Raw genomic sequence first — 26,609 nt, forward strand, 5'->3', positions numbered from 1 at the left:
CAATTGTAGGGGACACCATAACCACATGTGCATCCCTCACTCTTAAACCTTCCCTACGTCACCCTGAACATGGTCTTCGAAGGTGTGGTCAGGCACACCTGTAGCCAACCCCTAGCAGGCATGGATACAGTGTCCCCTACAGTAGGATATACAGGCAGAGGGAGGAAGGAGGAGGAGGAATCTAGGAACGAGATGGATGCAAGAAGACATGGAGGAAGCAGGATGGGTGGCACATGACAGAATACAGATGAACAGAAATTGGTTAATTTAAGTTATAAGGGCTAGTTAAAAACAAGCCTAAACTATGGCCAAGCTTTCATAATTAATAAGTCTCTGTGTGGTTATTTGGGAACTGGTGGGACAGAAAAGATTCATTGTAGTCATTGAGTCCTCCCGCCAAACTCCTCACTTTATTGTCCTGCAATGCTTCTCTTTCTGACAGTTTTTAATAGTACCTCCCCCCAGAAAGAGGCTTTTATAGATAAAATTTTTCAGTCATCTATCATTTTGATATACACCTTTCCATTCATTGAAGGTTTCTTTTGACTTGAAAGACTGCTTTGCCACTACCTATTTGTCATGGTAGAAAGACCACGTTCTTGGGTATAATAAAGGAGGAAAACCCAGCATGTTTGGCAAGAGCTTGTTGATTTATTGATCTTAAGATCAGTGTCTTAAAAATACACATGGTAAAAATTAAACAAGACAGAGGGGTCTGCTTGCCGGATCTGAACTTGGCAGCAGGATCCAATACACCTGGACACTGCCAAGGCCCCGGTGACACTGCCACTTTCATCCACCAGAAGAGGACAGACATCAGGGTATTGGAACTGCTTGCATCTACCAGAAAGGAACCTTGGCCCCCTACCCCCCAGGAGGAAGACACTCCTGCTACACCCACCAGAAGAAAAGATGAGAAAAGGACAATGTAAAAGCACATTCAACAACAGTAAACCCAATATGACACCACTGGAGACTAGGAACCATACACCAACAAGACCTGAACATCATAATGAAGATGAAGCAGAAGAGAATGACCTTAAACACATCTTCATGAAAATGATAGAGGCCCTCAAAGAGGACATGAGAAAACCCTTTAAAGAAATAAAAAACCAAAAAATACAAGATATCAACAAATCTCTCAAGGAAACAGTTCAAGACCTAAAAACTGAAATAGAGACAATAAAGAAAGCACAATCTGAGGGAATGCTGGAAATAGAAAAGCTGGGGAAATGATCAGGAACTACAGACACAAGCATAACCAACAGAATACAAGAAATGGAAGAGAGAATCTCAGGAGTTGAAGATACACTAGGAGAAATAGACTCATCAACCAAAGAAAATCTTAAGTCCAGCAAATCCCTAACACAAAACATCCAGGAAATATGGGATACCATGGAAAGACCAAACCTAAGAATAATAGGTATAGAAGAAGGTGAAGAAATCCAACTCAAAGGCCCAGAAAACATATTCAACAAAATCATAGAAGAAAACTTTCCCAATCTAAAGAAAGACATGCCAATGAAAATACAAGAAGCCTACAGAACACCAAATAGACTGAACCAAAAAAAGGTCTCCTTGCCACATAATAATCAAAGCAACAAACATATAGAATAAAGAGAAAATATTAAAAGCAGCAAAGGAAAAAGGTCAAGTAACATAAAGGCAAACCTATCAGAATTACACCTAACTATTCCATGGAAACTCTGAAAGCCAGAAGGTACTGGATAGATATTCTACCTACACTAAGAGACCACAGATGCTAGCCAGACTACTATATCTAGCAAAAGTTTTCAATCAATATAGATGAAGAAAATAAGATATTTCATGAAAAAACCAGATTCAAACAATACATATCTACCAATCCATCCCTACAGAAACTACAACCCAAGGATGTTAACAACAAGAAAAATATAGACAATCCCACTTTACCAATAGCCAAAAGGAAAAAGGGATAGAATCACACACATAATTTTGTCACCATCACCAAATCAAAAACAAACAAGAATGAACAATCAATGGTCATTAATATCCTTCAACATTAATGGTCTAAACTCACCTATAAAAGATTAGCAGAATGGATAAGAAGACAGAATCCATCCTTCTTCTGCATACCAGAAACACACCTCAACTTCAAAGACAGAAGATACCTAAGATAGGTTGGGAAAAGATTTTCTAATCAAATGGACCCAAGAAACAAGCAGGGGGTAGCAATCCTAATATCCAACAAATTGGACTTTAAACTAAAATCAATCAAAAGAGATGAAGGAGGTCACTTCCTACTTATCACAGGAGAAATCCATCAGGATGAAGTCTCAATTCTGAACATTTATGCCCCAAATACAAAGGCATCCACGTTTGTAAAAGAAACATTACTAAAACTCAAATCACACATAAAATCGCTCACACTTAGAGTGGGAGACTTCAACACCCCACTCTCACCACTGGACAGGAACACCAGACAGAAACTTAACAAAGAAACAAAGGAACTAACAGAAGTTATGGCACAATTGGACTTAACAGATATCTATATAGAACATTCCATCCAAACAAAAACAATTTACCTTCTCAGTGCCACATGGAACCTTCTCTAAAATTGACCACATATTGGCAAGATAGCAATCATCAACAGGTTAAAAAAAAATTGAAACAACCCCTTTAAAGACCACCATGCTTTAAAGTTAGAATTCAATAACAACACAAATTACAGAAAACCCACAAACTCAGGGAAATTAAGTAACACCCAATTGCCCAATTCCTGGTCCAGGAAGAAATAAAAAAAGAAATTAAAGATTTCCTAGAATTCAACGAGAATGTGGACACAACATACCCAAACCTATGGGACACTTTGAAAGCAGTGCTAAGAGGAAAGTTCATAGCGCTAAGTACTCCCATGAAGAAACAGGAGAATAATCACACTAGAGAATTAACAGCACAACTGAATTAGAATTCAAAGAAGCCAATACACCATAGAGGAGCAGAAGACAGGAAATAATCAAATTGAGGGCTGAAATCAATAAAATGGAAACTAGGAGAACAATACAAAGAATCAATATAAAGAAGAGTTGGTTCTTTGAGAAAATCAACAAGATAGACAAACCTTTATCCAAATTTACCAAACAGCAGAGTGTGAGCATGCAAATCAACAAAATCAGGAATGAGAAGGCAGACATAACAACAGACACAGAGGAAATCCAGAGAATCATTAGGCCATACTTCGAAAAATCTGTATTCCTCAAAATTCGAAAATCTAAAGGAAATGGACAATTTTCTGGAAAGATTTCACTGAATTAAATCAAGAACAGATAAGCAACTTAAATAGACCTATAACCCCTAATGAAATAGAAGCAGTCATCAGAAGTCTCCCAACCAAAAAAAGCCCAGGGCCAGATGGCTTCAGGGCAGAATTCTACCAGAAATTCAAAGAACAGCTAATACGAATTCTCCTCAAAGATTTCCACACAATAGAAGCAGAAGGGTCATTGCCAAACTCTTTATGAGGCTTCAATAACCTTGATACCCAAGCCACACAAAGACACAACTATGAAAGAGAACTACAGACCAATATCCCTCATGAACATTGATGCAACAATTCTCAATAAAATACTGGCAGCAAATCAATCCAAGAACACATCAGAGAAATTATCCACCATGATCAAGTAGGTTTCATCCCAGGGATGCAAGAATGGTTCAACATATGAAAATCCATCAATGTAATCCACCAATTAAACAGACTGAGGGAAAAAACCACATGATCATCTCACTAGATGCCGACAAAGCCTTTGACAAAATCCAACACTCCTTCATGATAAAGGTCTTGGAGAAATCAGGGATATCAGGATCATACCTCAACATAATAAAAGCAATATACAGCAAGCTGACAGCCAACATCAAATTAAACAGAGAGAAACTCAATGCAATTCCTCTAAAATCGGGGACAAGACAAGGCTGTACACTCTCTCCATACCTCTTCAATATTGTCCTTGAAGTTCTCGATAGAGCAATAAGACAACAAAAGGAGATCAAGGGAATACAAATCAGAAAGGAAGAAGTCAAACTCTCACTATTTGTAGATGATATGATAGTCTACATGAGTGACCCGAGAAACTCTACCAGGGAACTCCTACAGCTGTTAAACACCTTCAGCAAAGTGGCTGGATGCAAGATTAACTCAAAAAAAAAAAAAAATCTGTAGCCCTACTATATACCGAGGACACATTGGCGGAGAAAGAAATCAGAGAAACATCACTCTTAACAATTGCCACAAACAACAAAAAATACCTTGGGGTAACACTAACCAAAAAAATGAAAGACCTATACCGTAAGAATTTTGAATCTCTAAAGAAAGAAATTAAAGAAGATACCCGAAAATGGAAAGATCTCCCATACTCTTGGATAGGTAGGATCAACATATTAAAAATGGCAATCTTGCCAAAAGCAATCTACAGATTCAATGCAATCCCCATCAAAATCCCAACACAATTCTTCACAGACCTTGAAAGAACAATTCTCAACTTTATATGGAGAAACAAAAAACCCAAGATAGCCAAAACAACCCTGTAAAATAAAGGAACTTCTGGAGGCATCACCATGCCTGACTTCAAGCTCTATTACAGAGCTATATTCCTGAAAACAGCTTGGTATTGGCACAAAAATAGACAGGTAGACCAATGGAATCAAGTTGAAAACCCTGATATTAACCTACATATCTACAAACAACTGATTTTTGACAAACAATCCAAATTTATATGATGGAACAAAGAGGACATCTTCAACAAATGGTGCTAGCATAACTTTATGTGGACATGTAGAAGATTGCAGATAGATCCAAGCCTATCACCATGCACAAAACTTAACTCCAAATGGATCAAAAACCTCAACATAAATCCAGCCACATGAACTTATTAGAAGACAAAGTGGGAACTACCCTTGAATTAATTGGCACAGGAGACTGCTTCCTGAACGTAACACCAGTAGCACAGACACTAAGATCAACAATTGATAAATGGGACCTCCTGAAACTGAGAAGTTTCTGTAAGGCAAAAAAACACAGTCAGCAAGACAAAACGGCAGCCCACAGACTGGGAAAAGATATTCACCAACCCCACATCTGACAGAGGCCTGATCTCCAAAATATACAAACAACTCAAGAAGCTAGTCTCCAAAACACCAAACAGCCCAATTAAGAATGGGGTACAGAAATTAATAGAGAATTCTCAATAGAGGAATCTAAAATGGCTGAAAGACACATAAGAAAGTGTTCAACATCCTTAGCCATCAGGGAAATGCAAATCAAAACAATTCTGAGATACTATCTTATTCCTGTCAGAATGGCCAAAATCAAAAACACCAATGACAGTTTATGCTGGAGAGGATGTAGAGAAAGGGGAACACTCCTCCACTGCTGGTGGGAGTGCCAACTTGTACAGCCACTTTGGAAATCAGTATGGTGACTCCTCAAGAAAATGGGGATGAGTCTACCACAAGATCCAGCAATTCTACTCTTAGGCATATACCCAAAAGAAGCACATACAACAAGGACATATATTCAACCATGTTCATAGCAGCATTATTTGTAATATCCAGAACCTGGAAGCAACCTTGATGCCCCTCAACTGAAGAATGGATAGAGAAATTGTGGTACATTTATACAATGGAGTACTACTCAGCAGAAAAAAGCAATGGAATCTTGAAATTCGAAGGCAAATGGATGGAACTAGAAGAAACCATTCTGAGTGAGGTAACCCAATCACAAAAAGACAAACATGGTATGTACTCACTCATAATTGGATTTTAGACATAGAGTAAAGGATTACCAGCCTACAATCCACACTGCCAGAGAAGCTAGTAAACAAGGAGGACCCTAAGAGAGACAGACATGGTTCCCTGGAGAAGGGGAAAGGGTCAACATTTCCTGAGAAAATTGGGAGCATGTGAGGACGGGGGAGGGAACTAGGAGAATGAGAAGGGGAGAAGAGGAGGGGTGAGGAAGACATGAGGGAGCAGAAAGTTTCTGTCTGGGGAAAAATAGAAGATAGCAAGAATGGAGATACCATAATAGTGGGAGACATTTTAGGTTTACAGAGAAATCAGGCACTAGGGAAATGTCTGGAGATCTACAAAGATGATGCCAGCTAACAATCTAAGCAACAGAGGATAGGCTACCTTAAATGCCCTCCCCTGATAATGAGATTGATGACTGACTGATATGCCACCCGATAGCCCTCATCCAGCAGCTGGTGGAAGTAGAAGCAGACACCCACAACTTATCATTGAACTAAACTGGAACCCAGATGCAGAGAAGGACAAGTCAAGAGCTAAGGGGTTCAGACAGGCTGGTGAAACCCACAGACACAGCTGACCTGAACTTCGGGGAACTCTTGCTTCCCAGATTGATAGGTGGGATACCAGCATGGGGCTGATTCAGACCTCAGGAACATGGGTTTCAGTGAGGAAACCTTGGAAATCTACGGTACTTCCTGTAGAAGTTCAGTACTTATTCCTAGCATAGGTGTGGACTTTGGGAGCCCATTCCACATAGAGGAATACTGCCTGAGTCAAGACACAGGGGGTGTGGGTCTAGGCCCTATCCCAAAGGATACGATAGACTCTGATGATACCCTATGGAAGGCCTCACCATCCAGGGGAAGCAGAAAGGATATGTGATAGGTAGGGTTTTAGTTGGGGGGGGTAGGGGAGAAGGGGAGGGAGAGGGAACTGGGATTGTTATGTAAAACAATCTTGTTTCTAATTCAAATTAAAAAATGTAAAAAAAAAAACAAGACAAACAGTTTTAGATTAAAAAGAAAAAGACCCTCTTAGACTTCAGTCACATCTTTATCAGTTCCTTTAATATTACTCCAGGTTTTAAAAGTAAATTATATATATATATATATTATATAAAATATAAAATATATGTATATATATATAATATATGTGTGTGTGTGTGTGTGTGTGTGTGTGTGTGTAGTTGCAAGTTTTTCTCTGTTTTGTCTTGTCCCACTGGACTGCTTCCTCTCCTCCCCACTGGGTTTCTGTGTCTGCTTATAACACTGGGAGGCTTCATATCAATTACAGTTGTTTGGACAATAGCTCAAACATATTATTGGCTATCTCTTTCTTATAAATTAACTCATTTCTTTCTTTCTTTTTTTTTTTTTTTTTTTTTTTGGTTTTCCGAGATAGGGTTTCTCTCTGGCTTTGGAGGCTGTCCTGAAACTAGCTCTTGTAGACCAGGCTGTTCTCAAACTCACAGAGATCTGCCTGCCTCTGCCTCCCAAGTGCTGGGATTAAAGGTGTGAGCCACCACTGACCAGCCCCATTTCTATTAATCTATGCATTGCCATGAGGCTGTGGCTTACCAGCAATGTTCCAGTATGTTACTCCTTTGGTAGCTACATGGCTTCTCCCTGACTCTGCTTGCCTTCTCTAAGCATCTTTGTTTGGATGTCCCACCTAACTATATTATGTCTGGCCATTGGTCAAAACAACTTTATTCATCAACCAATAAAAGTAACACATATTTGCAGCATATAGAAGGACATCTCATATCAAGTATGTATGTGTGTATGTATGTATGTATGTATGTACAAATCAGATGTGTGCTCAGGCCTTCCTACTCCCTTGAATTAATTTACCTTGGCCCGAACTCCACTTCTGAGGTTTGAGATAGGTCTATCCTTTGCCCAAAGTTTTCTGGCCTTTGTTCCCTCATATATAAACCCCTTTTGTATTTTAATTGCAAAAGCTGTCATGGCCATCTCTGCATGTATCTTTGTGTACTTATACATATATGTAAATATTTGTAACATCAGAATTTCTGGATCAAACACATCAACTTTTCTAACGTTTCCAGACACTGCCAAACATACATGTACAAGCTGTACCTACTGAGACTTTTGCCAAAAGTAAATAGTAGCCTCTTTATTGAAATCCTCAACAGTGTTGCATCTGAGTGTGGGTATGGGCGAGGGGGAAACTGCAAGGCTAGGATGGCCACCAACATGGTGTCGATAATCTCTGACAAGTGTACCCTCCATTCCTTCTCCCTCCACTTCTACTTTTCTTTGAAGTTTAACCCTAACAAGGACCAAGAAAAAAAAATCACATCTGATTGAAGACACTCTTCCTTTGATCTAGATCCATGCTGAGAACTAGTGACCTTGGGATCCCTATAGATGGAGGCTGATGATTTTTGGAAAAGGAAGTTGAATGACAATGGCTCTCCTCTGCCACGCAGTTTTGTTAGGTGACCATTCCCTTTGTAATGCCTAGAAAAAGGCTTCCCTTGTTAGTGATATAGATGCTATGGGAATGAACCATTTGGAGTCCTGGCAAATCTTGTATTTGAGTCTGGTCCTTTCTTGCTCAGACCTTAGCACATCTGTCTGAGTGTCACTTAGGTGATTTGCTTCCTGTTGTTTCTAAAGAGTTGAGCATTGGGTATTTGCATCTCAGGCTCGCTTCTTAAACCAAGTCTGGCTTTCATTTGTTAATCATGAATGATTCATAACAATAACAAGTTAAAATCAATATCTCCAGGCAAGGTTTGGGGTTGTATTATCTAGTGTCTTCAGAGAAACAATGGGATATGAAGAAACCTATGGAAATAGATTTACTCTGTAAGTTGACTCCAGCAGTTATGGAACCTGCTAAGTTCCTCTACATAAGCAGGAGAAACAGAACAGTGGGTGGTATAGTGCCAGTTCAAGCCTGAAGAAGGAAGGAGGGGGTATGTTTGGGGATAGAAGACAGTAGGTAGGATAGCTCTGATGGGGGAGGTCCTTCTGTATATGTTTATCTTATTGGTTGTTGAATAAAGCACTGTTGGCCAATAGGGAAGCAAGATAGGTGGGACTAGGAGTCGAGGAGGATTCTGGGAAATGTAGTAAAAAGAAATTTTGTGATCTAGGCAGGAAGTGACATAGCAGGCAGACTCAGAATATGATCAGGGACAAGCAGGAAATCACTCTCTTCCTCCTCCTCTCTTTTCTGAAGTTGCCATGTGATCCCAGGAAGAGGACGCTTGTCCGTCATCCTCCATAAGATAAGTCTTTATAAAATATATAGATTAATGGTTATGGTTGATAATTAAGACTGATCTAGCAGATAAGAAATCCTAGTCATTGGCCAGCAGCATTGTACCTAATATAAGTCTCTGTATGTTATTTTGGGCACTCATGTGAAGGCGGGGCTCTGACGGATGGAGGAAAGATTTATCGTTACATAGCTCAAACAGGGAATGTGAATTCTCCTTTCCCTTTTTGCTCTATCTGTCAAGGGCTGAAGATATTTACATTGCATATTCAATAATGCTAGCCTGTGGAGGTGAGAGTGTCTTCTCTAGCTGGTCCATCAAATCAAATGCTGTCTTTTCTAGACATAGTGAGAATAACCTTTTTCCAACTCTCAGGGCATCTCTTAACCTAGTCAAGTTGACACATACAATTCTGGTCAAGCTTAGAAACAATGAGGGTATCTGGGAGAGGAGTGTCAGTTCCTAACTTGTCATCATGGTGGCTGTGGGGTTTAGAAGTTAAGGGTAGTGAATGAGGAAAAGCCTGCCCTGCTGGAGAGCAGGGAGGGAGGGCTGGGAGCAGGTTGTTGTGAGCATAACATCTCCATCCAGTCTGACTGAGTGGGATTAACTCCCCCATCTGGGATCTTACAATCTCCTGCTGCCCTCATCTCTCTAACCCTTGTTTTACCTCTTCAGAGCCTCCTGGAACCCTAAGGAATTTATTAATGAGGTCCAATTATGAGAAATTTCAGGGTTTTAATCAACTTTAAATGTATGGTTGAAGGGTCCCGGAGTGAATGCACATTAAACAGGATTTGCTATGAAGTAGAGAATTGATTTCCCTGCTGTTCCTTAATTTCAGTCCTACAGGCCCTTCCCCACCATCCATAGCACCCCCATGCTCCCTTTCTCCTCCTCCTCCTCCTTCAGCCCTGCTGTCACACAGCAGTGGATTTCAGCTACCTCTCACCCCCACCCCCAGCCCCACCCCCCATTTTGAAACTATGGACAAGCAGAAAGCTGTAGACTAGTAGCACTGGCTGGCTGCTGTCTCAGTCCTTTCCAACCTCACTTGTGCTTTTCAGCTAGGTGCTCTGGGAAGACTTTTCCTGGTCATTTCCATTGTGGTCTCTAGGGCAAATAGACTATTTCCTCTTCCGGGATATTTTTGAAGACAGATGAGAGGCTTAACAAAAACACTTGGAATAATTCTTTAAGAAGGTTTTTCCAAACTCCAATGTAAAGAAACAAAGACTTGAGTGAAAGAATCAGCCCGGAATACTGTTTTGTTGTCCATTCCTGATGCCTCAAGCCTTACAGAACAAACTGTAGTTTCCCGCCTGTGGAAACTACAGGTTTCCGGGGCGTGGTCTCCTGTGCCTCTCCTTGCCCCCGGAGTCACAGCCTTCCATCAGCTGCTGTGGGAATGCCACACGTGGTATTCCTGAGGCCACTTCCTCTCCTGGGAGAAGCCAGGGCTCCACCCTGTGCGGTTTCACAAAATGATGCTGGACTCCCAGGAGCCTGTGGCTGTGAGCTGCTAACATCCTCCCAGCTCCTGCAGGGCTCTTCTCAGCTGCTAAAACATTCTTCAAGGGAAGACTCTTAAAGGGACCATTGCACATTGTTGCCAGGTTTTTCACAGCTAAGCATTCTGTTTTTACAAGGTGGGAGGTGCAGCTTTTGCTTTGTATTTAAATGAAGCAAAACAGGTTAGAAGATTGGCTTTCAGAGATGGGAGTCTCAACACAGTTGTTAAATAATGTCATTTATTAAAACTAACACACACACACACAAATATATATATATATATATATATATATATATATATATATATATATATATTATGTTAGGCACAAAGGCAATAAGTACCAAAACATCACCAATTCCTCATGATTTCACTGTGTTTTGCCATTCTCTCCATTTCAGACTATTTATATCTACACTGGGTAGTGTGGATGCATTACAGGATGGTGCAGCCGTGCTTATTTATTTTTAAGGATATTGCTATCATGATGGAAGTTTGGTGTTGGCCATGGTGGAAACATTCCTACTTTTGAAATTGATAAATGCTGAAAATCAGGGCTTGACCTATTTATTAGACATATGTATAGGTTTTCTAGGAGTCTAAATTTAGGAAAATATGGAAAAAGAGTGGTAAAATGAAAGTTAAAACTTTATGTTTTAACTAGCACTTGGGATGCTGAGGCAGGATGAATGCAAATTCTCACCCAGCCTGGGCTGCATAGCAAAATCTCATCTAGAAAAAAATGTTTTAAGTCTAATGAAAGGAGGCTTTTAGAGAAGAGGAGGGGATCAGAAAGAAGATGGTGGTGAGGCAAGTGAGGATAATAGGAGATATGGGATAAGATCAAAATGTATTACATGCTTGTGTGACAATATCACAATAAAATACATTGTTCTGTGCCACTATCTTGTATTGCTTTAATTTGTATGTCTATAGTTGAGTAGCATGCAAAATTGAGAAAATATTAATTCTGTTCTCAAAAACTCCTGATTTAGCAAAGATATCAGTTGTATAGTTGAAAAGTGAGAAAAGTTTCAGCAAGTTCCAGGCTATGCTGATTGACTTTCTTCTTACATAAAGAAATCACCCAACAGCCACGTCAGAACTCTTCTTGGTTGTTAGACATTTCCCAGCCCTCCACTAAGTGAAACCATGGTCTTTGATGTCATTGGACTTCTTATCTCTTTTTCTGGTTGTCTCTCTGTGGGCGTATGTTCTTAAACCATGGTATTCCAAGAGGCTGAAGCCACAATGTACTTCAGAGGTCAGGCTGTCCAGGCTCCTTTTACCAGATGGTCTGGAGGTCTGGAAAAAAGATCTTTCTCTATTTAGTTCTGGCTGGAAGATGCCATGTCATGAAGAGCTCTAGTGTGACTTGTGTGACATGGCCAAGTGTGCAGATTTCTACCATGAGCTTACCGGCAGCACATAGTGGCTGTGTGTTTGTGCTGTGTGTGTACACTGACTGAGTTTATTTAAGACCATATCCTTGCTGGGCATGGTGGTGCACACCTTTAAACCTGGCACTTGGGAGGCAGAGGCAGGCAGATCTCTGTTAGTTCAAGGCCAGCCTGGTCTACACAGTGAGTGCCAAGATAATTAGGGCTGTTATACAGATAAATCCTGTCTCACAAACAAAAGTGTGTGTGTGTGTGTGTGTGTGTGTGTGTGTGTGTGTGTGTGTGTGTGTGTGTGGTGATCTCTTATCTTATGGGACTGAAGAGATGGTTTAGTGGTTGGGAGCTCTGGCTACTCTTCCAGAGGACCCAGGCTCAATTCCCAGCACCCACATGGTTCACAACCATCTGTAACTCTAATCCCCAACGATTTAACATGCTTTTCTGGCACCTGCAGGTATCAGCAGTACACATGGTGCACAGACATACCTGTAGGCAAAACACCCATACATGTAAAATACATACATACATAAAAAGACCATATTATTTTTTTCTTTTTTTAAATTTAAATTAGAAACAAGCTTCTTTTACATGTCAATCTCAGTTTCCTCTCCCTCCCATGCCCCCCACCGGCCCAGTATTCCAATCCCTTTCTGCTCCCCAGGGAGGGGAGGCCTTCCATGGGGATCTTCAAAAGTCTGTCATATCATTTGGAGCAGGGCCTAGACCCTCCCCAGTGTGTCTAGGCTGAGAGAGTATCCCTCCATTTGGAGAGGGCTCCCAAAGTTCATTCGTGAACTAGGGGTAAATACTGATCCACTACCAGTGGCCCCATAGATTGTCCAGACCTCCAAATTGACTTTCTCCTTCAGGGGGTCTGGAACAGACCTATGCTGGTGTCCCAGCTATCAATCTGGGGTCCATGAGCAACCCCTTGTTCAGGTCAGCTGTTTCTGTGGGTTTCTCCAGCCTGGTCTTGACCCCTTTGCTCATCACTCCTCCCTCTCTGCACCTGGATTCCGGAGTTCAGCTCAGTGTTTTGCTGTGGGTATAAAGACCATAGTCTTAATGAGGTGGGTGGGCTCACGTTGCTAAGAGAGAGAGGCGCTTGCTTAGCTGAAGTTCAAGTCTTTTTACCCTGTGAGTTTAGGCCCATCATTTTATCAACTTTCAGTGAAAATGCAGATAATGTAACCCATCTCCTAGGGTTCTTGAGACCATTAAGTAAAATAAGGTACATGTTTATCTTAGTTAGGGTTATTATTGGGGTGACAAAATGCCATGATCAAAGGCAACTAGAGGAGGAGAGGGTTTATTTCAGTTTACACTTCCATGTCCATCATTGAGAGAAGTCAGGCCAGGAAGTCAAATGAGTCAGGATCCTTGAGACTGGAGCTGATGCAGAGACCATGGTGGTATGGTGGTGTGTGTGCTGCTTACTGGCTTGCTCCCCATGGCTTGTTCAACCTGCTCTCTTATACCATTCAGGGCCTCCAGCCCAGGGGTGGCACCACCCACAGTGAGCTGGGCTCTTCCAAATCAATCATCAATCAACAAAAGGCACCACAGGCTTGCCCACAGGACAGTCTGGTGTGGGCATATGCTCTCTTCTTAAATTATTCTGGCTTATGTCAAGTTTACATAAACTAGACAGCACAATGTCGTATTTCACACACAGTGAATACCTCGATTATTGCTGTTATAGCATTAAGTTCAGTTGACATTTCCTAGAATGAAAGTTCTGATAGGGCAACTGTCTTCCCAATGTTTACATCACTTTTAGCATCTCATGCAGCTTTTTTTTTTTTAAAAAAATATAGTGTCAAAATTCCCATTTAAACACAGATATGTTTATGAAGGAGCTCCTATAAATCAATCATCCTCATTCCCTATTAACAGATAATGGAGATCACATTCTTGGTCCCACTTGTTACTAAGAAGTCCTGATGGATTATAAACGTCTTTGATTAGCAAGTAAGATTGTGTGGCTGGGAAACCCTGGTTTTTGTCTTCCAGACTATAGACCAAGCAACAGTGGAAAGAGCCCTTCCTCTTTGATCTTTCATCTAGGATGTACTTGCAAATAGTCCTTGCCTGAACATTTATCATTAATTTAATATTGAGAGATTTGTTGTCTTCCTTGCTTGTATTCTACTTAGTGGTAAGGAATCAATGGTTGGCCATTGTTTTATATTTATGTTCACCAGGGGACTGGAGAAAGCCACGGCCTGTTACTCTAGTCTTGGAGACCAGACTGGGCTTTTATCTCTAGTTAGTTCCACCCAGGTTCCTTAGCTCTGGGTGAGGCAGCTTTGGCTTCCATCCCTGGGGTTTGCTTTGTTTATTTTTGCTTCCATGCTCTGCAAGCAAATGTACAAGGCTCCATGTCTCCATTTATTTTTGTATCTCCTCTTGTCAAATTAGTGCAGAGTTTCTAACCCGACATGCAGAGGTCACTTTCCACAAATGCCCTTCTCTGAGTTGTCACAGCCAGCTCTGATTAGGGCCACTACCTTGCACCTAGCTTCTATCATTTAGGCTTCTGGCCAGTGTCATTCACTTAGGTTGTGTGTTATATTAGTTAATTTTCTTCTTGCTGACAGAATGCCTGAATCATACAACTTAAAGGAGGAAGAATGAATTTGGCTCACGGTTTCAGAGGTGTCTGTCACTCCTGGCTGGAAGGGTGTGGCAGAACAGAGCAGTTCATATCAAGGTGGGCATGACACAGAATCCCAGGGAATCCTTTCTAGATATGTCTCCTCTCCTTTCCTCTTTTATTCCATCCCAGCCCCTAGCCCACGGGGTGTGCTACTCACATTTAGGAGGGTCTTAGTTAATCCTCTTTAGAAGGAACTGTGCAGAAACACCCACAGGTAGACCTTATCAGTCTCCTAGAAGATTCTGGATAGCCAAAGATGACCTTGAGCTCCTGATTCTCCTACTTCCACCTCCCAAATGCTGGTGTGAGAGGAACATGCTACACTACCCACTTTTGATGGTGCTGGGGTTTGAACCTGGGACTTTATTTATATTGGAAAAGCACATTACCAACTGAACTAAATCCTCAGCCCTCCCAGGTGATAGTAATTTCAGTCAAGTTGCCAATGAAAATTAACTATAACTCTTATTTGTTTCTATTTATGTCCATGCTTTCCACTGGACCAAAAGCAACTCATTTTAGGGGTGGAATAGGCCTGTTCCTATAGAACCCCACCTTCTCATTAAGGCATTCCTAATGGGGGAAGTGCTTCTGTGTATGTGTTTGTCTTATTGGATGATAAATAAAGTAGTGTTTGGACAATGAGGCAGCAAGTTAGGCTGGACTAGGAGTCAAGGAAGATTCTGGGAAATGTAGTAAAGAAGTGGTAATCCAGGTAGGAAGTGACATAGCAGTGAGACTCATATATAAGCAAGGGCAGGAAGAAAGTCACAACCTTTTTCCCCTCTCTTTTCTTCCTGGTCTCTGCTCTGGAGTCATCATGTGATCTGCTGGCAAGAGAGGGTGCCAGCGGAAGGCATCCTCTATAAGACAAGTCTTATAGATTTATGATAATTAAGACTGAGCTAGCAGATGAGAAATCCTAGTCATTGGCCAAGCAGCATTTGTACCTAATATAAGTCTCTCTGTGTTACTTGGGACCTTAACATGGTGGCGGGGGAACTTGGGCAGCCTGGTGGAAAAGCACCCACGTGACAGCAGGGCTCGGGTGGCTGTGGCGGAAAGATTTATTGTTACACATTCCTTCTCAAGGATTCTACCTGCCTCCATCGGGAACCTCCTTGAAGGACAGCTGTTCCTTAGAAGGTGCCAGTGCTGCTGTGGAGTGTCAGGTCTTTGGAGTGGAACTGGCGGCAGACCCTATATAGGTCACATAGCCTTTAAAACTTTAAACTTTAAAAAATGCCTCCACTCTTTCATTCAAACTATTTAAAGAGTATAATAGACCCAGACATGGTGGTGCACACCATTAGTCTCAGCACTTGGGAAGCAGAGGCAGGCAGATCTCTGAGTCCAAAGCCAACCAGCTCGACAAAGTTCAAGGCAGCCAGAGATACACTAAGAAACCCTATCTTGAAAAACCAAAACAAAACAAACAAGGTTATCATGGTAAAAGAAGACCTTAAAAACTACAATTGTGTTCAAGTACACATCCCAAAGCCTTACTCTGCAAATATGTCCTTTTCCACCTTAAGTTCCCTTTAATCAGTTTTCCAGCTTTGTGCAAAGAAGCCACCAGTATATTTTAGATATCTGAGGGTTTCTTCTTCCTTTTCCTCTTTTTCTTTTCTCCATATGGGGGTTCTCTGTGTAACCTTGGCTCTCCTGGAACTTGCTCTGCAGCCCATACTGGCCTCAAACTCACAGAGATATGCCTATCTCTGCCTCCTGAGTGCTAGGATTAAAGGCGTGCACTACCACCCCACTATCTGGAGTTTTCCAAAGCTGTGCGTCTTTTCTTCTGAGAAATCTTTTTACTTTCAGGTATTTTCCAGCCTGTTTGATGCCTCTCACATGCTAGGCAAGTGCTTTGCTTCTAAGCCACACTCACTCTCCAGCCCTAAAGTTAGCTCCAGTTAAGGTTTTAACATGATGATTAGCAGAATCTATTAGTGTTGCCTGACTTGAATATTGAAATGGACACATACTTCAGAGAGAGAGAAAGAAGATGGCACTAATAGGTTTCCCAGTCCTAACTACTTTGTTAACCTTGCAAAAGAAAATGTAAGGAGTCCAAAATTCATCTTTGGGTCAAATAGGATGGTTCCACACACAATCTCAGTTTTCACTGTTTAAAAACACAGACAGTTCTCCTCTATAATGTTTTCAAACAATTCAGTCTAGTGAAGCTGGTTTCTCACTTATCTCAATGTCTGTTGAGATTATGACCAGGGATACTCTTTATGCCCTTTAGTTATATTCTTTATATTTCTCTTTTCTACTTCCAACCAAGATGTGAACTGGGGGTGGGGTGGGGTCAGGGCAATGACTGAGTTGGTTCTATGGCTTAATAGGTTGATAGGTATGAGTTCCCAGGCCTGATTGATCTGCTGATCATGGGAGAAATTGGAGTGAGAATCTTTCTAGAATTGTGGATAAGAGCAACTTTCATCTGAGAGACTGTTTGAGAACTCTCTTAGTAATACAGTTCCCACCATTCGACATCAATGTTTAGCACTTTTATCTATTCATTCCTACTCAGAAACTTGCCCTCTCCACTCTCTGCTCTTTCTTTCTCATCATTGGAATAGTTGGAACTGGCCAATGTTGTTAGATCAGTAAGTTCTGAGTATATGTGATGCTGTTGTTATAGCTGCCAAATCCATACGTTAAACATTGTTGTCAAATCAGGAAAATGGGGACTCATTATGACTTTATAGGTTTTGATTGATGAGTATTTTGACTGAATTTTTGGTAGTTATGGAAGAATTTAGCAGAATAAATGCATCCAAGCTGTATTATTTTGTTTTTAAATAGCTAAAAGGGATGAAGCATTTTCTTCCTAAAAAAATCAAACAAGTCCATAAAGAACAGTGAATAGAATCTAAAATATACAAGACAATTTCAAAAAATCATAGCAGCAAATAACTTTTTATTTATTTTAAAGATGATTTATTTATTTTAATTTTATGGATATGAGTGGTTGCTTACATGTGGGTATGTGCACTGCATATGTGCCTGGTACCCTTGGTAGTCTGAAGAGGGCACTTGAGATCCTGGAACTGGAGTTGTAGAAGGTTGTGAATCACCATGTAGGTGCTGGGAACTGAACCTTTGTTCTCTGCAAAAGCAGCCAGTCTCCTTAACCACTAAGCCATCTCTTCAATTCTAACTTTTTTTTGTTATTTAATGAAATGATACTATCCATAACAGCCCTTTGGTTATAAATGCAGAATGTGAGGGCAGATGGAGAATCAATCCAAGTATATATATTAAGAGAATGATAATAGTGCTTAAGGGTTTATTGTTATTGTTACTGTTGTTGTTGTGTTTTAAGACATGCTCATGCAGCCCTGTCTGGCTTTGAACTTGCTCTATATCCACGAATGACCTTGAACTCCTGATCATCCTGCCTCTACTTTTCAAGTACCTGGGTTACAGGCATGGACCACCATACCTGGCTTTAAAGCTTTATACTGTAGATTAGCCTTTACTTGCGATAATAATGGACATGATCTTATGGAAAAAAATCTAAGTTGGTTTGGGATATATACAGACGTCTTCTAAAGCAAAACATCTTCACTGATGTTTATTAGATGCTTCCTCTGGGCAGCATTCCCCTGTAAACCCTTAACTCAGTGTTGATCAGATACATCACTTAGCTTAAAGAGTTAATGAAGTTGACGATGGAAGGATAATACTGCTGTGTTCCCTAAGCAAAGACTGACAGCCAAAATGTATGTAACAGCTTATGTTCTTAACCCTAAAAGAGCAAATCAAGGCTCAGAAAGGCTAGATAATTTACAAACGCCAGAGCCAAGATGTGCAGTCTAATCCAACTCTAATGGTAGTTTCCTTTCCATCTCATTACTTACCACGTGGCTTCAAACAGAAGTGCCTTCATTGGTCTTTCAGGGGCTGGGGCAGTAATGATGGGGAGGGATGCCATCCATGATTACTCAGGAGGGAGACAGGAAGGCTCTGACTTCAGCAGTGGCCAAGATGCCTTGTGGGTGGGCATCCTACTCCCGGTTCACAGGAACCTGGAGACATTAGGGCCGGCATAAGCAAGAAGTGCTTTGAGCATCTTAGATGAAAGGCTCAGGGTGAGTATAAAGTGCTGCTATTAGAGCCCAGAATGTGATTTTATATAGAGGTGAGTGCTCACTAATTATAAGATAGATACTCATTTGTAGGTTTATTTTCCAGCTTAATCTCTCATTGGCATTATACTACAAGGACAAGAGAAATGCCCGCAGGTTTATGACCAAGATTCAAGAGTTAAGTTTACTCATCATGGTTAGCCCTATTTGCTTAAAATAAAATAATATAATTATGATAAAGTTTGTTCACACCTTGTCTTTGCTTGATTGGGTTCAGAGTCTCTTCGAAGATAGCCTTTGGCATCTACCTTGGTTCATTAGTCTATGACTTACATAAGAATCTGAGAACATCTTAGCAATACTGGGAACTGACAGGAGTTAATGAAGCATCCTCTCCATCTGGAGTATACCTGTTAGGGCTGAGAAGTAGGGAAAGCCAGATACTCTTAGACAATCTCCAACTGCCCTGAAGGTGGTTATTATAAGGTCCTTCCAGTTAATGTTCTCTTTGTCAGTGGTTTACTTTTCAATAACCCAGGCAGTGGCTTAGAAAGGAATGGCGACATATATGCCATTTTCCCATATCAAATGAGGGAGAGAGAGAGAGACAGAGACAGAGACAGACACACACAGAGAGACAGAGAGTCACACACACACACACACACACACACACACAGATAGACACACAGTGTGTGTGTGTGTGTGTGTGTGTGTGTGTGTGTGTGTGTGTGTGTGTGTGTGTGTTGGAGAGTGCTGGAGAGTCTGAGCTTGGAAAAGTAAAAAACCTTGTATAAAAATGTGATTGTTTAGATCTGTGCCTCACTCAGCCACAATCAGAGACACTTCCTTTTGCAGCAATGAGAATTAAGACAAAGATCTATAACTGGGCACTGTGCAGAGAGTGAGAAGTTTTGATGCACTTATTCATAAATGGGATGTCTTCATCAAATCCCTCACTCCAAGGCTCAAGGAATATGCAGAAAAGGAGGCAGAATGATTATAAGAACCAGAGGTGATGGAGGACACCAAGGAAAACCATGTCTTCCAGACACAACAGGGCAGACACACATCTGAACTCACAGAGACTGTGGCAGGATACACAGGGCTACAGGAGTCTGAACCAGTCAGGGTCCCAGGACTGAGAGGAGCAGGTGGACAGAGGGCTCCACTCCTAACCAAGAAGCGATCTACAATTGACACCACATGCAAAGGAACAATTAGTTTTCTCCAATGGATTCTCACTGGATCTATTAACCACACTAAGGGGCAGGTGCCATGTCCAGCAATAGATGGCCAACACAAAATGAACTCAGTAGTAGGTTTTGTAGACTTTTTGTCTCATATTGATTTGGGTTTTTTTTTTTGTTTGTTTGTTTTTTTGCTTTGTTGGTATTTTACTAATATATGTAATGGTTTTTGATTTTGTTGTTTATGTGTGTGTGCATCTTGTGTGTTTATCGTTGTTTTAATTTTTGTTTGCTTGTTTTCTAAAGAGAGAGATAAGGATGTGGAGCTGGGTGAGTGGGGAGGTGAGGAGGATCTAGGAGGAGACGGGGAGATTGTGGTTAAAATATATTGTATAAAAGTATTAGTCGAGTGTTGGTGGCACACACCTTTAATCTTAGTACTCTGAAGGCAGAGGCAGGCGGGTCTCTGTAAGTTGGAGGCCAGCCTGGTCTCTAGAGCGAGTGCCAGGATAGGCTCCAAAGCTACACAGAGAAACCCTGTCTCAAAACCCCCCCAAAAAAATTTTTTTTAGCAACAAAGTATTGCGATAAATCTTTCTGCCAAAAGCTGCCTGAGCCCCACTGCCACGTGTGCGCTTTGCGCCAGCCGCCTGCCCGAGTTAGGCCCAAATGAATACACAGAAACTTGTATTAGGTTCAAAGCTGCTTGGCCAATGACTAGGATTCTCATCTGTTAGCTCAGTCTTAACTATCATAAACCTATATATTTTATAAGACTTATCTTATCGGATGCCTTGTTGGCGTCCCTCCTGGTCAGTGGATCACATCATGCCACTGGAGCAGGAGCAGGGGGGAAAAGAGCACCCTTCCTGTTTCTCCTTCGCTTAAATATGAGTCTCCTTGCTATGTCACTTCCTGTCTGGATCAGCATTTCTCTACTACATTTCCCAGAATCCTCTTTGACTCCTAGTCCCATCTACTTGTTGTCTCATTGACCAAACAGTATTTTATTTAACAATCAAAAAGATAAACATACACAGTACATTCCCCATCAACAAAGAAAGACTAAAAATTTTTGATAATTGTTTTTCTTTTGTGGCTATTAATAGACACTAAGACAAGATTAAATGCCATGGTCAAGGTCATAGAATAGAGGCAGCAACTAAACAGTTGTGATGGATGGTAAGGTCCCGAGGTAGTGTGCTTTGTGAAAGAAAAATGTTAATTTTATTCTTGGGACAGGCTTTAAAATCAAGCATCCATCCCATTTATTATATTCTGCTCTCTTCTGCCTTTTTCTTCCCTTCCCTATAACTCCCTTTGCACCTCCCCAGCTCATTGTGCTGAGCTCATTAAAATGACAATAGCTGCTGTAATAAAATACTCTGATTGTACATGAGTTGGACACTATAGCATTGTGGGAGTTTGTTTTGTGCTGTTTGATTGTGGCTGGCATAAAGTTTAAACCAGATGTCTGGACTAACAGGGCTCTATTTTCCAGGTGGCCTTGAACCTGAGTATTGTTTGTCCTGCAGCTCTACCGAGTTCTATATGTGGCCTCCAGTGTTACCCTGGGCATGAGCACCCGGACTCCATACAGGAAAACAATATGGAGGAAGACAGGTAGGTTCAAGTGGCACATGAAACATCTACCCTGGAAGTGACTCCTGTCCTTCTGTTCGAATCACCTCAGCTGGAACCATGTCTCATGGCCACATCTTCATACAGGGCTACTGGCGGCTTCTCCAGGAAGAAGGAATGGATTTGTTAACTCTGCAGACTCCCTGCCTCAGGCACTTTCTCCAGCTTTGGTTTCTGTGGCTTATTTGCCTTTAGTTGGTTGTTCAGGAAGTCCTCATCCAGCCCCCACTGTCCTCTCTGTAGGTTGTGCAAAGCAGCCTTGCAGAGACTTTGGCTTGCTTCTTCACTTGCTCTTGCTCCAGCTCATTTTCCATGAGAGCTCCAGACCCCCAGCCTTTCCTGTCCATTAAACACTGGCATCTAGCTTCCCTCCCTCCTAGTTTCTGGACTACACTACCCAAGATAGAATGCCTGAGCCCTCTCAGTGCTCACCTCAGCCTCCCAAGTGCCCTGCTTTTCTCTTACCATGGGCTACTCCCTTTCAGTATCACCTAGCACAGTGGCTCTGGGCCTGACCTCAACACTGTGTATTCAGTTTTTCTGTCCCTTCTGCCCCTTCTCCTAGAACCCTTGCTCAAACCCTGATCATCACCTCTTCTAGCTTTCTAATCCCCAATTAGGCTTTAGGTTGAGCCATCTTGGCTCAAAAGATGGCACTTAAGCTTCTGCCAATGGTCTTGAAACTTCTCCACTTTTTCCTTTCGCCCCCTCTCTAGATAATTCCACATGCATGACCCTTCCTCCATACACTATGAAAGACAGGCATTGTTGGTACCATTTCACCTGCAAGCAAAAACAGCCAAGGAGCAAACTGACTTTCAGGCCATGGAATGTACACAGGATAGACTCAGTGCAAGCTAAACCAAACTTAGTCCAAAGCCCACGAAGCTTTCAAGTTTTTTCAAGCTCTCCATTTCTTTCCAGCTAAACTCCGTATCACTCATGGTTGTCCTTACTGTGCTGTTTCCCATTACTTCAGTTGCTCATCTCTGTTGCAGTCTCTGGACAGAAACCTTGAGTTCCTGCCTGCTAAGCTTGACCACTACCTGGAATGAAACACCCCCTGAAAAAATGTACACAGAGTGGCTCAAACTTTGAAATAATGAGGAGTTTTTTATTTTTATTTCTTTTTATGAATGCAATTAACCTCACTTTGGGAAGGGAGAAGGCCAGTGGTTGGGAATCCAATCTAGGGCCTTGCCCATGCTCCGTGAGTGTTCTACCACTATAACATATCTCCAGTCCCCAAAAGTTTTGTAGATTGACTTAAAAAAAAAAAGAAAAGAATTTGTTGGTGGAGTTTTCCTGTCCTGATCACCTGCTCCTAAATAACCAGCAGCCGCTTCCCAAATAATATAAATTATAAATGCTTAGCCAATAGCTCAGGCTTTAAGCCCTTAAAACTTAAACCGTTTCTATTCATCTATTTTTTTTATTTCATGTATAAGATATAGAGGTGAAGATGTCAAATAAATCAGTCAATAATGGCCAATGAAGCCAGCAGTATTCTTAGTCCCGGGCAGTTAAAAATTTGTGTTTGGACTCGTGAACCACACAAAGGATCAATGAAGGGGCTTTCTGTCAAGAAGCCTTGAAGTAGCAGGAGTGATGAGATCAGACAGTGGTGATCAAGCGGGGAGAATGACAAAGCCCACCTGTTACTTCAGATGACTGCTCTTAAGAACATACTTAGTTGGAGAAGCTGGAAGTGTGCAATTCATTAATATCATGACTAACTGACTGTTAACACATGCCATGGAGTGCCATATGTGTGATCCCCAGGTTTAGCTAATTTACTGTCCAGCAAGGGAGAAAGTCATCAAGTCCATGACTACGCAAATAATTATCTAATGATGGGAGAAATGGATATTGAGAAGGAGAAGTGTGAAATGTGAGGGCATGTATGATGGGGAGATGGTGAAAGATCTGAGCCAGAGAGATAGGCACTGACGGTACTGCTGCCACATCCCTTATCTGAAGAGGATGGCACCAAGAAGACGTCAAATTTTGAATATGCCTCCAGCAGGTTCTAGAAGACTTATCTATACATAATGAGATATCTTGGTCATAGGGGCCTAGACCTAAGCACACAATTCATCCGTGTGTGTGTGTATGTGTGTGTGTGTGTGTGTGTGTGTGTGTGTGTGTGTGTGTGTGTGTATGTGGTAATTTTGTTTTTGTTTTGTTTTTATTTTTTTAATTTTTATTTATTTATTTATTTATTTTGAGACAGGGTTTCTCTGTGTAGCTTTGGAGTCTTTCCTGGAACTCACTATGTAGACCAGGCTGGAGATCTACCTGCCTCTGCCTCCTGAGTGCTGGGATTAAAAGTTTCAGCCACCATTACCCAGCTATATATGGTAATTTTACACACTATTTTTAGTATGCTTGAGTTTTGACTGTAACCTGACACATGGAGGCAAATGTAGAATCACCCACTTCTGTTCACTCTTAGCTCTCTAAAGGCTTCCGATTTGGAGCATTTTGCATTTCAGGTTTCTGAATCAGGGGTGCTCACCTTCACTGAGAGACGGTTGATTGAAAGAAGAAAGCATGGGGGTATACAGCAAAGCAATGTAGGAAGAGAAGATGGGAAAGATAGATCAGGATGTGCTCTGGGAGGGTCTCCTTGGATGTCAGAAATCTGAACTTGACTTGTCAGGAAATAAGGAAAGCCATGAAGGTCAAGGTAGTCCGGACCCAGAACAAAGCCATGCAAGAAAGAATTACAGGACTTTGGTGTCTGTACCAAAATCCCTGTCAATCACTGTGACAGGCTGGAGGAGATGTGGTGAGCCAGGGAGCAGCTGGGCTCATGGTATCCATCTATGTAAGTGAGTGCTTTATGATTCTATGTCTTGGTTTGTTTGCTTATCTCATGTCTCACAAGGCACAAGTAAGAGTTTAGGAAGAGAACGGGTCAGGCAGCATAGAGAGGAAAGCCTCTTATGTCCTGTAGAACTTGCAGGTTAAAGCCAGGTGCTTCCCAGCACAGCCCAGTTGAGTGTGAAGAGCAAAGGAATGCAGTACTCAGCCAACAGGGCAGCAGCCAGGCCGTCCCATAGGTCCTGAGGCTTTCTCAGTCCTCATCCCCCTCACTGGCATGATTCAGCCAGGTTGAACTTCGTTGTGTTTTGGCACAGCTTACCCAGCAGTTTAGCAGTGAGACTCCCTGCAATATGAAGGAGTCTCACCCCACCAGAGCCAAAGGCTCCAGGCCTCCCTGGAGGTTCTTTCTAAATGTCTTTAGTAAGCTTACACGTGGCACACAGACCCTATTAGCCTCTTACCACATTTCTTACAAACCAAACCCACTGGTGGGCAGAACAGGAAGATGTCTGGCCGCCAGCCAGACAGTAAACAATAGAGGCAATTATTATGCAGCCATTAATCTTGTCAATTACACATTAACCCAGTCGGTGTGTATAAAGGGGGCACAATCTTCCTTTAAAAAATGTATGTATGTATGTATATATTTTACCTCGTCTCTTTCTTTGCTTTTTATTCACCATGAAAGAGAAAATTTAAAAAAGGACTATATTGCTATACTCAACCCAACTTCTCCATTTTTTGAAACAATCACACCAGCATGAAAATTCCTTTAGCAAGAGTGTTGATTGTATCTTTCAATGTTTCTCTGATGGCTGATAATGTAGTAGTGCTGAGTATTCAGGAAACTGATTTTGTTGCTTTCTGTAAACCCTTTCCTCTTTCACTTTGAGTGTTTCAGTCAAATGGGCTATATTAATATAAATGTTAGCTTGATTAGATGATATAATGATTGGCAGAATAAAGCAGAGTTTGAAATCTTTTTCTACTAGATATGTTTAAAACAACCTATTTTTTGTTCATCTTTGTCTGAGTAGGTGTTACCCAAAGACATCCTTGCCCATTTGAAAACCCAGAAGTTGGCTTTGTGGTCTAATAAAATAAAATAAAATAAATAAAAAATGCGCAGAGCAGTCTAGAAGCAGCTCAAACTAACCTTATTCAGGGTGGTGGTGAGGAGGCAGTTTCTCTTTGGAGACTCCAGTCTTTCTCCTCTGCTCACACCCCCGTTAGTGCCCTTGACCTTCCTATCCCTCCTTCTTTTCAAAACCAGTTCTAAGAAATGACCCATGTCAAGCCATTTATTTCTTCGAGGGCATTAATGAGCTTGGAGAATACTTGTTCTGGCTATGTTTATGTTGTAAGCCTTATCTTTCCTTGTGGAATGAGAAGAATTTCAGGTTTTGGATAATAACCCAAAGTTCAAGTTTTTTTTTTTAAGTTCTGCTCACATGGTGGTGAGACAAATAACTTGTTGTTGGCAGGAAGGGCAGTTCTCAGTGGGCACTCTTCACAGAGTTGAGTGGCTGCTTGTTGCTCTCCCTTTTGTGTAACTAACCACAAAGGACAGGGTATGAGGGCAGGGTGGACGGGGCAAGTGGAACAGAAGGAATCCAAAATGTTACTTTCTAAGACATCTGAGACCTATTTAAGTAGAGCCCTAATGCCTGGCAGGTCAGAGGACCCAGGGATGTGGAAAGACAGACATATCAATTGAAAGTGAACATCAGCTTCTTCCTTTTGATGGCAGGAGAGCAGCCTAGGAGACCTCTCATGTTCTAGGGGATTCAGGCATCTTAGAGTGAAGTCCTGCTCCATTAGCTGTCAGATTTGGTTCATGCATACAGGGTGGCATAATGTTTTCATTCAACTCATCTCAATCCTATCTCTAGCTCTAATAAATGTTAAGGCTTTCTCCCACAGCACCCCCAACTCAGTATTGGAAGAATGAGAGGGCTGACTCATCACTGAGGTTCCTTATAGCACTAAATTCCAATGATCTTGGATTAAGGAGTGTAACTTAATATGTTGTTATTCAAACGAAAATGCTTAGGGTCAGGACACTGGTGAAAGGTAAGAGGCCAGAATACAAGGGATAGCAGTCATTTTCCATGGCTTGTTTCCTCCTAAATTGGAGCAATTACAGAGTCAGGGGAAGAAGCAGAAGCTACTGGTGGCAGATCAATACTAACCGAATCACCAAGATGGTTCAGGGAAATGTGGTTCTGAGGGGTGGGAAAGAA

General features: G+C 41.5%; 1 long non-coding RNA gene across 6 annotated transcripts in view; it reads left to right on the plus strand.

Moving 5' to 3' along the window:
- The first annotated feature begins 12,916 nt into the window (after positions 1-12,916).
- Positions 12,917-26,609, plus strand: part of LOC107978001 — a 71,500-nt gene continuing 57,807 nt past the window's right edge. For 5 of the 6 annotated variants that reach the window (XR_004768528.1, XR_004768530.1, XR_004768527.1 and 2 more), the window contains exons 1-2: positions 12,917-14,660; positions 21,398-21,519. This is a non-coding gene — a long non-coding RNA (uncharacterized LOC107978001). The remainder of the gene's footprint in view (positions 14,661-21,397; positions 21,520-26,609) is intronic. The other variant, XR_004768529.1, reaches the window with a different exon arrangement.

Source organism: Cricetulus griseus, chromosome 2 (assembly GCF_003668045.3).
Source record: "Cricetulus griseus strain 17A/GY chromosome 2, alternate assembly CriGri-PICRH-1.0, whole genome shotgun sequence".
Lineage (NCBI taxonomy): Eukaryota > Metazoa > Chordata > Mammalia > Rodentia > Cricetidae > Cricetulus > Cricetulus griseus.